Consider the following 13486-nt stretch of genomic DNA (forward strand, 5'->3'; position numbering starts at 1 on the left):
CGGGTGATGAGAACCAGGCGCCCCCGCCCGTCCTCGGCTGCGCTGCTGCCAGGAGGAGCTGGAGCCTGGCCCGCCCAGAGTCCCACCCCACCGGTGTCCTGCCGAGTCCGCCTTGCAGCTGGTTCAGCCCACAGACTGCGGAGTAGCTGCCTGCCAGCCTCTCATCCGCTCCCAGCAAACTCACAGGCTCCCTCGAGCCTGTGCCAGAATCTGTAAAATGGGCAGATGGTGGTGAGGCTGATAGTCCCCGTCTCATAGATTTGCTAGTCAGCTCCGTCTCAATTGCATACCCCCAAGAATTCTTCCTCCCATCAGGATGTCCAATCTGGGGCTTTCAGGTGAATGGAGGCGGGGAAAGGGTGGCGGTTGTGTGTCTCTTCTTGACTCAGCCTCCCTCCTGGGCCTCAGCTACATGTGGTCCGGGACATTCAAAAGATCCGTGTGTTGAAAACCTGACCCCTAAAGCAAGAGTGTTTGCAGGTGACCAGATCACCAGGAGTGGAGCCCTCCTCAGTGGGCTCGGTGCCCTAATAAAGAGACCAGGAGCGCTGCCGTGGTCCTTCCACCACTTGGACACATCGAGCGAAGGTGCCCTCTGTGGACCAGAACACAAGCTGCCCCTCCCCCCAAACTCCAACTGCCAGTGCCTTAAACCTGGATTTCTCGTGGTCCAGAAGTGTAAAGAATAAATTTCTGTTGTTTAGAAGTCTTCCCAGTGTAAGGTGTTTTATTACAGCCGCACAAATGAATTAAACAATGGGTAAGCCACTTCTGATTGGATGACTCAGGGATTTGCTGATTTGTTTATCAACGGCTGGGCCAAGTGCTGAGCCAGAACAAGACAGATAAAATCCCTGTCCTTGGGTCCTGTATAATCTAGTGGGAAGACAGGCACAAAAGAGATACACAGAGAAATAGGGAGTGAACTGTTAAGAAGGAAAGAGGCAGATGTTGACCCTGGCAGGTGACTGTGGGGCATCAGGGAGGGCTCATGGTCTTAGAAGGGGATGGAGAGCTTGATCGGAAAGGAGAAGAATTCAGGAAAGTGTGTTTGTGGCAGTGAGGGTGGGCAGAGAAACAGACTTCCAGGCAGTGAGAAGAGCGTAGGCAAACACTCAGAGGTACATTAGACTTAAAGACATGGGGAGTGAGCAAAGAGCCGAACGGGAGAATGCAGTGGTAAGCATTGAGTACAAAACTCCAGCTTCCTCCATAACTCATCTCCCACCAATGTTTTTGCAGTGGGAATTGAGGTAGGAGCATCCTACCGTGTTGTGTGACTTGATAGTTCCTTCATTTCCCTTGGACCTAGCTTGCTCATTATTAGAGACGGACAATCCTCTGAGAGTTCTGCTATGCCAGCTAGAGCAAAGGATCTCCCTGATGATGTGTACTAGGCAGTCAAAAGCCCTCTCCAACCTGCAAGAGACAGCCTGGATGGTTTTGTTATCATTGGTGCGATTGTTTAGTAGAGAACAAAATTGTACGTATCTGGTACAGAATTTAGCTAGGAGTTGAGGGTCATACCTTGGAGATGTTAGAGTCCCAGTTAGCAATGAGACAGGGTCAATATGCAGTAAGTATTTTGGAGTTGCAGGTAATAGGAATTAAGCAGAGAAAGTGTGGGTTGAAAAGGTATCAGATGCTCACAGAATCACAAGAAGGCTGGTGGCTCATTTTTCTGGGGCAAGCTGGATGGATACTCCAGAGGAAATGAATTGGCAGGAATGAGGTAGAAACTGTGGAGACTGATAAAATTACAAGGCAAGCAGACACACCAAAGTAGAACTTTCTTAGTGTCAGGTACTTTTATAAGTGTATAAGTTACCAATTTCAACTGTTGTTCTCATTATGGAAATTAAAAAGCTAAGCCATAGAGAGCTTAGGTAGCTTGCCTAGTGTCAGCCAGTAAACCCTGGATTCCTAAGTTGGACAGGGCTAAGTAGTTTGGAAAATCATGTTATCAACTACTTTGCTATGCTGCCTGAATGAGTCCCAAGCGTTTTTTGTGCCCCATGTCAATCTTTACTACATTCAAACCCTTGAGAGAGAGATTCTTACTGGGCCAGGTGCCCAGGGTCCATCTAAGACTGCACATACCAGGAATAGTCGGGCCCCCAAGAGGAAATTAGATGGCATAAGGAGGAAGGAGAAATTGGCATGAAATGATCTATACAGAAGTGTCATCGCAGTCCACCTCTTGAGCCTTCCAGCACCCTTCAAAGCCTTGTGCCCAGACATGTTTTTCCAGATGTTCTCTGCTGATGGGTGAAGCAATTCCACGTGCAACTCACACCTGCATTGGTTGGACCCATATCATCTGTGGCCTCAAGGAATTCACTTGTACATATCTCTGATTCAACTTCTGCAAACAAAGTACTTCCTCGTACGACCCTTGTGGAGATTAAATAAGTTAATGACTATGAAGGGCTCTGCACTGTACCTGGTACAGAGAAGAATTAATACGTAAAACTTCAAACTGTGTTATGTTTAGGGGCTGTGGGCTCTGAAATCAACCTCTAAATATACAGGCTTAACTTCTGAAGTAGACTTGACTCATCCCTCTGGGATTTTCCAGAGGATTTTCCAAGGACTAATTAAGTATTCACTTCCTCTCCCTTTGGTAAATGAACAACCAACCCATGCTCCAATTGCTATACTAGGTTTTGAGAAATAACAGAATCTATCACTGATTTGACAAAGGTGGAGTAGAGAAAATGCGAATGTGATGTAGAAGTGGGCTTTCCTACTGATTGCTGTGTAGCCTTGGACAGATCCATTCCCTCCTGGAGTCCTCAGCATGAGATGGATGTTATAATCTCTGCTTGGAAGGGAACAGCTTGAAAGAGTGGCTGGTGTATGACAGATCCTCGGTAGATGACAGCTCTACTACGTTTGAGGCTCCCAGGGCCAGGCTCCAGGACACCTTACCAGGGGACAGGCTCACTTGGGAGAAGGGAGCTGGCAGAATGCTACAAAATCCAGAACTTGCTCATTCATCTCATAAATATGAGAAATAAAACCTACCACTAGGTTGTCAAATACTTGACAAACGTGTACACACTCTCTCTCCACTCTACCCATAATAGACTAATCACTAAGCAATCATGGAATTTCCTGCTGAATCTAGAAGCAACCTTCTTAGAATCCCTTCAACACACAGGTCACTGCTACCAATCAATATGGGTTATCATGGATTCTATGTTTATTTTGCCATCTGTCATTGGGGGCAGGGGCCCCCAATGTGTCCAAGAAGACACAGGCTCCAGGGCAGAAAGCTTGATCCGAATCTTGCCTCATTACTCCCTAAAACCTGTGCCAGTTAATCTTGTCAAAATGACTGAGTTAAAAGAGTCCTGAGAAGTGGTTTGATGGTGGAGCTCCACAGTCATTAGTGGATTAATCTGCTGATGCTCTTAGCTGGATGTGCATTAGGAGGTAGGGCTCAGTGGAGAAGACTGTCGGTGGAGGCAACTTAGGAGGGATCATCTCTCTTTGGCGTCTTTCCTGTGCTGTGCTTCCTGGCCCATGAGGTGAGCCACTCTGTCTGGCTACACCCCTCCTCTGCAATGCTCCTGTCTTGGAGCCCACTGCCCATTGCTGGAAACATCTGAAGCCATGAGCCAAATAAACCATTTCCTCCTTGAAACCGTACATGTCAGGTATTTGGTCAGTAACATGAACTTGACTAAGACAATGCCCTTGGCCCCTGTGCTGAGTAGGTACTTAAGAAGAATATCAGCCATGGAGATTTCCCCAAAAGAGTCTGTGATCTGTGGCTGTCTTGAGGCTCTGTCTCAGTGTTCAAGTGCCCTGGGCAGCCCCTGGTGTACACACTGTGAACAAGAAGTCTTAGTCTGCCTATTGTTGTTGTAACAGAATACCGAGGTCAAATCATTTATGAAGAAAAATGGGTTAGCTAAGCATGATAGCATATGCTTGTGATCCCAGCACTGCAAGAGGCTGAAGCAGGAGGATCACAAGTTTGAGCCCAGCTTGGAAAATTTTGGATTCAACGATACTCTGACTCAAAATAAGGTGAAAAGGGATGGAGGTATAGTTCATGGTAAAAGTCCCGGACTTATTTCCTACAAAAAAAAAAAAAAGAAAGAAAGAAACAAGAGGTGGGAGGGAGGAAGAGAGGGGAGAGGAATAAGAAGAAAAAGAGTTTTATTCTCATAATTCTGGAAGATAGAAAATCCAAGGTCAGGTGGCCACAAGCTTCAGTGTGAGGTTTGGTGGAGACAAACCACCAGCAAACCATAGTTCAAGGGCTCTCTATTCCTGCCTAATGCAGGACTCTTCTCTGAATATTCTCTGCACCAGAGCTCCCGTCTGGACTGACCAAGACCTTCTCAGAGGTGCACCATATCCTGAAGCTCGTTCTACTCAATTCTCTCCCATCCCCTTCTCCTTTTACAGTCAGCCCAGGATCAGGGTCTCCTGGTCCTCCCTGTTCTTCCTGCTTCCTCTCCACTTCACCTGCATGAGCGTGAGTTAGCCCTGTAAAGCTCTTGCCCCTCTCACTCTGTTTTTGGTATCTTTTCCCAGGAGGTCACAGGTGACATGATCGCTGAGCTGCATGGTTTGAGGAGTAGGGTTCCTCTCCTGTGGTGGCTCAGAAATTACTACAAATGAAAGGTGCATGAATGACAGGAAAAAAAGGCTTATGGCCACAGTGGCACAACCCTTGATGTCCCCCTGGAGAAACTGGACTTCTCATCAAGCATTGTTGGTTCCAGATGATAGGAACTCAACACAACCTCATGTAAGTAAAAAGGATCTTACAAGTGAGATTTTGTGCCAGATTTCTGTCAGATATCTTCTTCTCTGTCATTGGAAGAATACCTGTGGGTCTACATTTTCTCAACCAGGCAATCTTAACACAAAGAGACAGTTTCCTGATATCAAATCAGTAACTTCAGAGAAGATCCTGATTGGCTTTGCTTGGGTCATATGCCCATTCCTGGACCAACCACTGTGCCCACGATAATTGAGGACACTCTGATTGGCTGGAATAACTTCTATACCCACTCCTGGGTGGGAGGGCATGAAGGTAGTATATCAGGGCTGCTTGGAGTGAAAAGAAGTTCTCTCAAGAAACCAGAAGGAGAGGGAAGAGAATATAGGTTAAATTAACAAAAGTTCTGACGATCCTTACCAGCTTCATAAATGCTGGAAATACATTTTTTTTTTTTTTTTTTGCGGATCCAGGAATTGAACTCAGGCCCTTGTGCTTGCCAGGGAAGCGCTTATTCTACTGAGCCATCTCCCCGGCTCCCCAATAAATGCTGGAAATAAAGGAGACAGAAAATAAGGTGTCATCTTTCAATGATGTTGTTTTCACGGGGGAAACTATGATGTCAAATGAGTGTCTTCATTAGGTGCTAGGAGAGTAAAGAAGGACTGCAACATTCAGACACTGTCCCACCCGCTCGTAGGGTACCCAGAGGGATGGAGATGAAAATAAGCAAGACCAAAACCACTTGGAGATCCCAAAAGAGTTTCAGAACGTACTTGGTTAACTGTCCTGATTGGTAGCAGAGCTCCACCCAGAGAGGGAATGCACAAAGTGCCGCACCTCCCAGAGGCCCACCCTGTACGAGCAGAGGCCCACGTGCAAATCCCCGCCTGCTAATCCTGGGAGGGGGTCGAAGGTCTGCCTAAGTTCTCTGAGCTTCAGCTCTGCACCCTGCACACAGGAGCCACTGACCAGGGCTTTGCCTCCTCCCCTGCCTGCTAGGAGGCGCAGCACACTCTGTCACCTCCAGCCCAGGATGGAGATTGTGTGACCCATTTGTTGAATACCCATTCTGTACCAGGGACAGTGTGCCAGGTGTGGGGATCAGAGTGAGCACAGCACACAGCCCCTGCCCTCAGGTAGCTCACAGTCTCAGAGAGAGTTGGGTCTTAATAACAAAAATATCGTACAAATAGTGCTACAATCCTAAGTGAGGTAAAAGCACAAATCAAAGGTGCCCAGCGGGGTTGCAGAGTGCTGTTCTAGGGGCTTATGGTGGGATTCAGAGAGCATAAGCCGTCATTAGTGAGAGACATCAGGGAAAAGTGTGACAGTCAGAGGGAACAGCATGTGCAAAAGTGCTGTAGCAAGAGTGAATGTGGGACGCCCAAAAGTACCAGAGGCGAGGGAGGGCTGGGCAAGGCTCCACAGATGGGGGGTTTGGAACTTCTCCCAAGAGCCATCAAAGGCCATGGAGGGAATTAAAGAGGGGGTAACGTGAGTGGGTTAGGTTCACCCAGAAAGTCTTCTAACTGCTGAGTGACGAGACAGTAGGAGAGGGCTAAGGACTGCGAGGGTCAGGCTCCTGGGGCATTAGAAATCAAGTGTCAGAGTGCTAGGGAAGCTTGGGCTAGGGGCCTAGAGACAGGGGTCCCCACAGGCTGGGGTCTTAGAGCCCCGCAGTCATCTCATCCTCTACCGTCTGAGTCCTGCACCCTGGGAGTTTCTCTCTTTCTCTAGGTTCAGTGGTTCTTGTTGTTGTGGGACAGATTCCACGATGACTCATCCAGGACTTGGATTTCTTGTTCCAGCTGTCGTCTCCCCTTCCTGCCGTCTCTGGGCTCCTGGGGCCTGTAGGCCTCACCCCTTATTCCTCTGGGGAGGCAGCCACGGCCCAGCCAGCTGGGCGAGCTAAGGCAGAAGGAGCTGAGACCCTGCCAGCCTCAGGCACCACCCTTGACTTCCTGTCTCTGATTTTGCTCATCCTCCCCCAGCCCAAGCTGCCAGAGGATCCCGTTTTTTTGCAAGTCCTTCTGGTCCTGCTGAGACACCTCCCCCAGCAAGCTCCACCTAGTGGGCCAAAGCGATCTTCCCTGCTCTTTGCTTAACAGCACCCGTCTTTTCATTCACCTTCAGGAACTCACTGTCTGGTGAAGGAGGCAGGGCTGCACCCATGGAAATGCAGATACAAGTATGGGAGGAGCCTAGAGGAGGAAACTAATAACATTCATAGATAGAGGTCCCAGGCAGAAGATGTTTCCCAGGGGAAGGGGCTCTTGCATCAAGGTTTTGAGGGAGAAATAGAAGTTCACTATGGGGAGAAAGATGACAAAGCATTCCAAGCCAAAATGTAATGTGCATAATTGGTCACTGAAAATCACTTCTGCATTATGTGAAAGAGGCCCTGTACGTATAACTGTTTGTCAAATTAATGGGCATTTGGAGGAACTTTGAGAAATTTGTCGTGACTGCATCTGAATTTGCAAACTGGCAGTGAATAGATTAAATCCAGAAAACATAAGCTTAAAAAACAAAATATTGGGGGGGCCTGCCCCTTAGCTCAGTTCTTTAAGTGGCTGCTTCAACAAAGCAGTCAGGCTCAGGTTGCTGTGGTTCGATCCCCACAACTCAAGACAGCCAATCATGCCCTGAAGGCATTCCGAGAAAAAAAAAAATACCCTTCTGCCTTTTGGGGCTGGTGAGATGGCTCAGTGGTCTAAAGCACCCACTTAGAACAAGCTTAGTAAAGCACAGGGACCCAATCCCCCAGCACCACATGCCAGCCAGCCCCGCCCCCCTGGTGGGCTGAGCTGGCCACCCACACACCCACCCACCCACACCCACATAAATAAATAATTTTTAAAAATTTAAAAAAATATATTGGGAGGTTTCACCTAAACTCCTAGAGCTGGGTTGCAGCCCTTGCCTTCATCCAGGCACTTGCTGTCCAGTCCACCAGACCCTGACCTAGTCCACTTGTTGATGCTGTTTCCTGGGGCCCATGGAGATTTGAGTCTGTGCTCTGATCTATACAGTCTGTCCTGAGATTCTAGATTATGAGCTGCTCATGGGGCCAAATATGCAGAAGGTGCTCAATAAATGTTTATCTGCAGGTGGGTGGATAATGTGGTCATTTTAAAATTCAGTGGATGCTGGACTTGGAGGCTCACCTGTTGAGAATCCAGTGTGGAGGAAATGACGGTGAGTGACTTCTGAGACTCAGTCTTAAAAGACACTGGGGCCCTGTCTTGCTGTTTCTCGGATCACTTGTGGTGGGGGAAGCCAGGGCCATGTTGCTAGGACACTCACACAGCACCATGGGAATCCTCAGGTGTGGAGGGCTGGGTCCTCCTGCCAGCACCCAGCACTAGAACCATCTTGGAAGTGGGTCTCTAGCCCAGCCATGCCTTTGGGAGGCTGCTGCTCCAGTGGGCAACTTGGTCACAGCCTCATGAGAGACCCTAGCTGTGGCACCCAGAGAAGCTGCTCCCAAACACCAATCCATGGATGGATGGATGGATGGATGGATGGATGGATGGATGGATGGATCTAGAGTGTCAGGTGAGGTGGGAGGGTCCCCTGGGACAGCAAGAGGGGCTGGATCCCAAATATGTTTGCTACCCTGAATGGCTGGAAGCCATCTGTGACCCAGGAGTGCCATGATCATCTCGAAGTTTTGGGTGAGTCACTCAGGCAGCTGGGCAGAGGAAGACACGGTTGATGAGCCTTGACCAAGGGCTCAACAAGAAGCTGGACCAACCACTCTGCGAGTCAGTGCACCCTGTGTCTCTAGTCCCCTCCTTATCCTTTTCACCCCTGATCCTCAGCCACAGCTGGCCCTCTGAATCACGAAGGAGGTCAAGACTTCAGCATTTCTTAGAAGCCAAGTCATCCTTCTCACTTAGAGCCTTCTTTGTGTAGGGGAAACAGTTCCTCCCTCCCTTCTGGGGGTGCTCAGAGCAGTGGCCTTCAGGAACCAGCAAGGGGAAATGAGAAGCTGTGATCCTCTATGAAGACCCTGCTGGTCCCAAGGGCATGGTTGGTAGCTATAGCCACCAACCTCCCCCAGGGGGTCGGGCCAACCCTAACCTCCAGCATTCGGAATGACCCAGTATATGTTCTGGGGAAACACAGGTACAGAGGACGTGACACACAGCAGGTTTCATGGAAATCAGGATTGTGCTGAAATGTCAATGCACGGCTATTATCCTGGCAAAAGCTGACACCACACATCTGGGGGAGGGGCTTTGGGGCCGTAGTTGCCATTATACAGTATAGTGTGGATCTGGAATGTCCCCCTAAAGGTCATGGCCATTTCAGACTTGGCTCCTGGGTTGCTATTAGGATGTGGCAGAAACTTTGGGAGGTGGAGTGTAGAAGCCTTAGGTCACAAGGGTTGGCACCCCAAAAGGGTGGGTAGAACCCAGCCCCTTCCTGGTTCTTTCTTTCTCACTTCCTCACTGTGGCAACTTTCCTCTCCCATACACGCCCCACTGTGATGTGCCACCGTACTGCCGGCCCCAAAGCAATAAAGGCAGCCGAGTGTGGCATGAACCATGACCCAAAATAAACCTTCTCTCTATGAGCTGACTTTCTCAGGTATTTTATGACTCCGTGGAAATGCCAGATAATAGCAAGCTTTATAGAAGGGATTTGGTAAGACACAGCAAAGCAACACATGCACTTTACTTTCTGACCCAGTACTTTGCTTTTAGGATTTATTCTAACCATATAATTCTACAAATATAATAAAAATTATGCACAGGGTTACTCCTGGAGGCATTATTTGTCATGGCAAAATGTTGAAAATATCTAAGGGGCCATTCAGAGAACTTGGATAAACTACGGGAGCATTCAAGGGGCTACTACACAGCCATCAAAATGAGAAGCGCTGGGTGAGCCTCTACAGAGGGATTCAGAGCGTGCATTATTGAGAAAAAAAAAAAAGTAAAAATAAAGCCTAAAAGGGCTGAATGTAGTATGTGACTTTTCATTTAAGAAAATAAGAAAACATTTATTTACATATATATGATTTAATTACAGGAAAGAAACTTTGGAAGGATAAATCAAAAACTTACTAAAAAGCTTACTCATGAGGCATTGGTGAAGTAGTAATGGAGAAAAACGAGATGGGAATTAAATTTCTCTGAAAATGTTTTTAAATGGTCCTGGCTTTTTAAGCAGGTAAACAGTTCAGATGTTCCACAATAAAATTAAAGATAAAGATGTAAACTGTAAACTTGAAAACAAAGAGAAAAAAGACAAGCTTAACTGTATATGAAATTAATAATACAACTACACAGAGAAAATAAATTCAAGTAACTTTGGCTATAATAGGGCTCTGGTTATTGGTATTACAATTCTGAAAGTACTACTCATGTTGTATTATGGAACAGAGAATTAAACATATTGATGTTCTAGGAATTAGGGTTCTCAGTAAGGGAAAAGAGGTGAAAAATAAGGAAGGGAGGGAGGATTCTGTGGCTCTGAACTGAGCTTGAGGAGGGGGATCGGTGCCCCTGGAGAGCACAGCGTTCCCACGAGAAGGCGCATGCGCATGCGCACACCTAGCGCCAGCTCTTGGGCGCTGAACACCATTTCCCACTAAAGAAAGGCCGCATCCTTAGTGAAACTGCTGGCTCCAGGACTGTGCGAGGTGAGCACAAAGATCCCCTGTCAGCAAGTAAGGAAGCTCTCCAAGAACTTTAACGCCCAGTCAAAAGCAGCCAGCTTCAAGAGGTCCCTGTACAATTAGATAGTCAGAAGAATTCAGGTCCTCACTGTCAGGCTCAGAGGTCATAAGCCAGGGGTAGAGCAATTCACAGGCTAATGGATGAGAGCTGGAGACCATAGCCTAATAAAAAATATAGCGGGACAGATGGACAATGCGTATCAAATAGTCATATGGAAGTTAGTACATTTCCTTGCTCCGTTACCTGAGAGAGCTTAGACCTGAGACCCCAGCAGCAGGGGCACCTGTTGTTGTTTAATAACTTTTTTTTTTAATTTTAGGGAAGGGTCTATAGGGTGTTCAGAGTCTCACTACTGGATCGGACTCGTAGTGATCTGCCTGTTTACAGCCTCCCAAGAGCTGGGATTACAGGTGTGCGCCACCACGCCCAGTCTCAATCGCTGCCTCAGCGTGCTGTGGGGGCGGGGCCGGCACAGCAGGCCCGGGGATCGAACCCCCGGCCAATGAGCTGTGGTTTAATATCTAAATGTACCTCAAACATCTCACGTGGGGGTGGGGATTGGTCAGAGGGACATCGTTAGGCAATGTGGAAGGGTGCATTCCTGTCCCCCACTGCTTTCTGGCTGCTGTTTGGTGAACAGCGTCCCTCCCCCACAGCACTCTGCCATGCTGTTTCTGGCTTGGGATCAATCGAGGCCGACTGAACCTACCTAAGCCGTGAGCCAAAACAAACCTGTCTCCTTTAAGTTGTAGGTGTTGGGATTTTGTCCCAGTGACAGGAGAGTAACTCATACAACACACACACAGTACCCCAGAACTTAAAATCTCAGCCTGTTCTCCAGTAAGAGAAATCAAGTCTCCTTGGGGAAATGGTTACATTTATGTCAGCAACGTGCGAGATGAACCTAAGTAACTTACGGTGTTGGAAGATAATAAAATGCTAAAATAAACAGTATAAAACTCCACACCGAAGGAGGCGCAACCAAGGGACAAAAGACACCATTGAAAGAGCTTCAAATGACTGATGCTGGAACAACTGGAGCAAGAAAACAAAGCATGAACTCGAGACAAATAAAGGAGTGAATGAATAAATGGGAAAACAGACACACTTCCCATGAAGAATTCTGGGGGCCTCCCTCCCCAGAGCCCCAGGTCTCTCTGCCTCCATTCCCACAGGCATGGCCCTTCGCTCTCTATGGCTCTATCCCAGGGTTCAGGTGGGGGGCACCCAAGGACATCCCAGGCCTCTTCCCTGCAGGGTGAAAACACACTGCAGATGATGTGGCTGCAGCGGTGACCAGGGGGGAGGGTGCTGGGCCTTTCTGTGACACACATACCCCCACCCAGCTCTCTCCTGACTCTGCCACTGAGCACTGAGCTCAGATGACAGGGCTGAATTGTCCTGTGCAGCTGCACTTCATTTTCTTCCCCATTCAGTTATAGCCCAGGAAGGAAGGGGGAAGCCCTCACTTTTCTTTGTCTGTCTCCCACCCAGGACCCCTCCAGGACTGTCCTCTAGGATCTCTGAAATATTGCTTTTGGCTTGCATTTCTGGTAAAGCAGACTCTCAGGCCTGTGGAGCAGAAAAGAGGCCCCAGAAACCATGAGTCCAACTACGGCCACATCAGAGTGGCCTGCCTTACAATCCCTTCCAGCAATGGGATCATAACTCTAAGGGCTAGGACTGGAAATAGCAGTTTTAGTAAACATAACTGGTGAGTTTCTCAAACAACCAAATTGAGAAACACAAGGATTCAGAGAGGACAGGCATTTGCTCAGGGTCACAGAGCAAGACCCATAGTTGGACCCAGGGCAACTGATGTATTGACACATTGATTCACTAATTGATTTATAAAAGCATTAGCTCAGCATTGACTGTACCTGGCTATTTGCTGAGCATTTCCCAGAGAGCAGATTTCCCCCCAGGACACTCACAGTTAGTGAGCAAGCAGGCAAAGAAGCAAATTACAAATGATTCAACCAATGCCCAATGATAAGGATGCAATTGAGACACGCAAGGAACTGCAGCAGCTCAGCGAAAGGGCGGTAGCCAAGCAGGCAAAGGGCAGGAATGGAGAAGGCTGCCTGGAAGAGGGGCAGCCCAAGCCAAGTCTCAAAGAAGGAAATATCTATGACAGGAGGAAGGGCCTCCGGGCAGGTGGGTCAGCATGAATGAAGGCTTGGAGGTGAGAAGCAGCATGCTGTGTGGGCAGCCAGGAGCAGTTGGGTGCCACTGAACCCCAAAATGTAGGGCGGGAATAGGCAAAAAGTTCATTCTTCATTACATCTGTTGAGTGCTTACTGTTGTTACTGGACCTTGTTCAGGCTTTGGGTTTAGATACCGTGAGTAAAGTAACCCAAGTCTCTGCCCTCCAGCCCTTACACGTTAGTGAGAAGGAGATGAAAATACAAACTGACAAGAAAAAAACTGCATAGCATCCATAAGCAACTGAGTGTTGAGTGGGAGAAATAAAGAGGGTTCGGAGAGGCTGAGGGCCTCAGGGACAGTTGTGGTTTAGATCTAAAATGTCCCCCCAAAGTCTCATGTGTCTCTTTGCAATTGGCTGCTACCCATTGGGTGTTCTGCTCATTAGTGAGCAGAAGGCACTCATCTGCTTCATGAAAGGGAGCCAGAGAAAGCCTCTTGGGGAATGTGGCCATGCGTGGGAATCTGAAGGAGGCAGAGCAGTGAAGAATCAGGCTGAAGAGTGTCCTAGGCAGAGGGGGCTGGAGGTACAGAAGTCCTGAGATAGGAGGGAAGTGAAGCTGGAGAAGAGCGGGCCAGGAGCATGTTGGTCTCTTCTTTCTGTAAAGTAGAAGCCAGCAAAAAGGTTTGCATAGAGGAAGTTCACAGTCATGTTTAGACTAAGTTCCTCTAACAAAACACAAAGCAAAATAAAGTGCTTCTGCCATATGGAAATTGGGCTGGGCAGCAGCAGCAGGAAGGCCCGGAGGAGGCTGCTGTGGTGGTCCAGGTGTCCCCAGTCAGTGGAGTGTTCTGCTCAATTTAAATAGAAATCAGAAATTGCCAAAGAGCTGCTCACTTGATGTTA

This window comes from Octodon degus, unplaced genomic scaffold, assembly GCF_000260255.1.
Source record: "Octodon degus isolate 3935 unplaced genomic scaffold, OctDeg1.0 scaffold00037, whole genome shotgun sequence".
In the NCBI taxonomy this organism is placed as follows: domain Eukaryota; kingdom Metazoa; phylum Chordata; class Mammalia; order Rodentia; family Octodontidae; genus Octodon; species Octodon degus.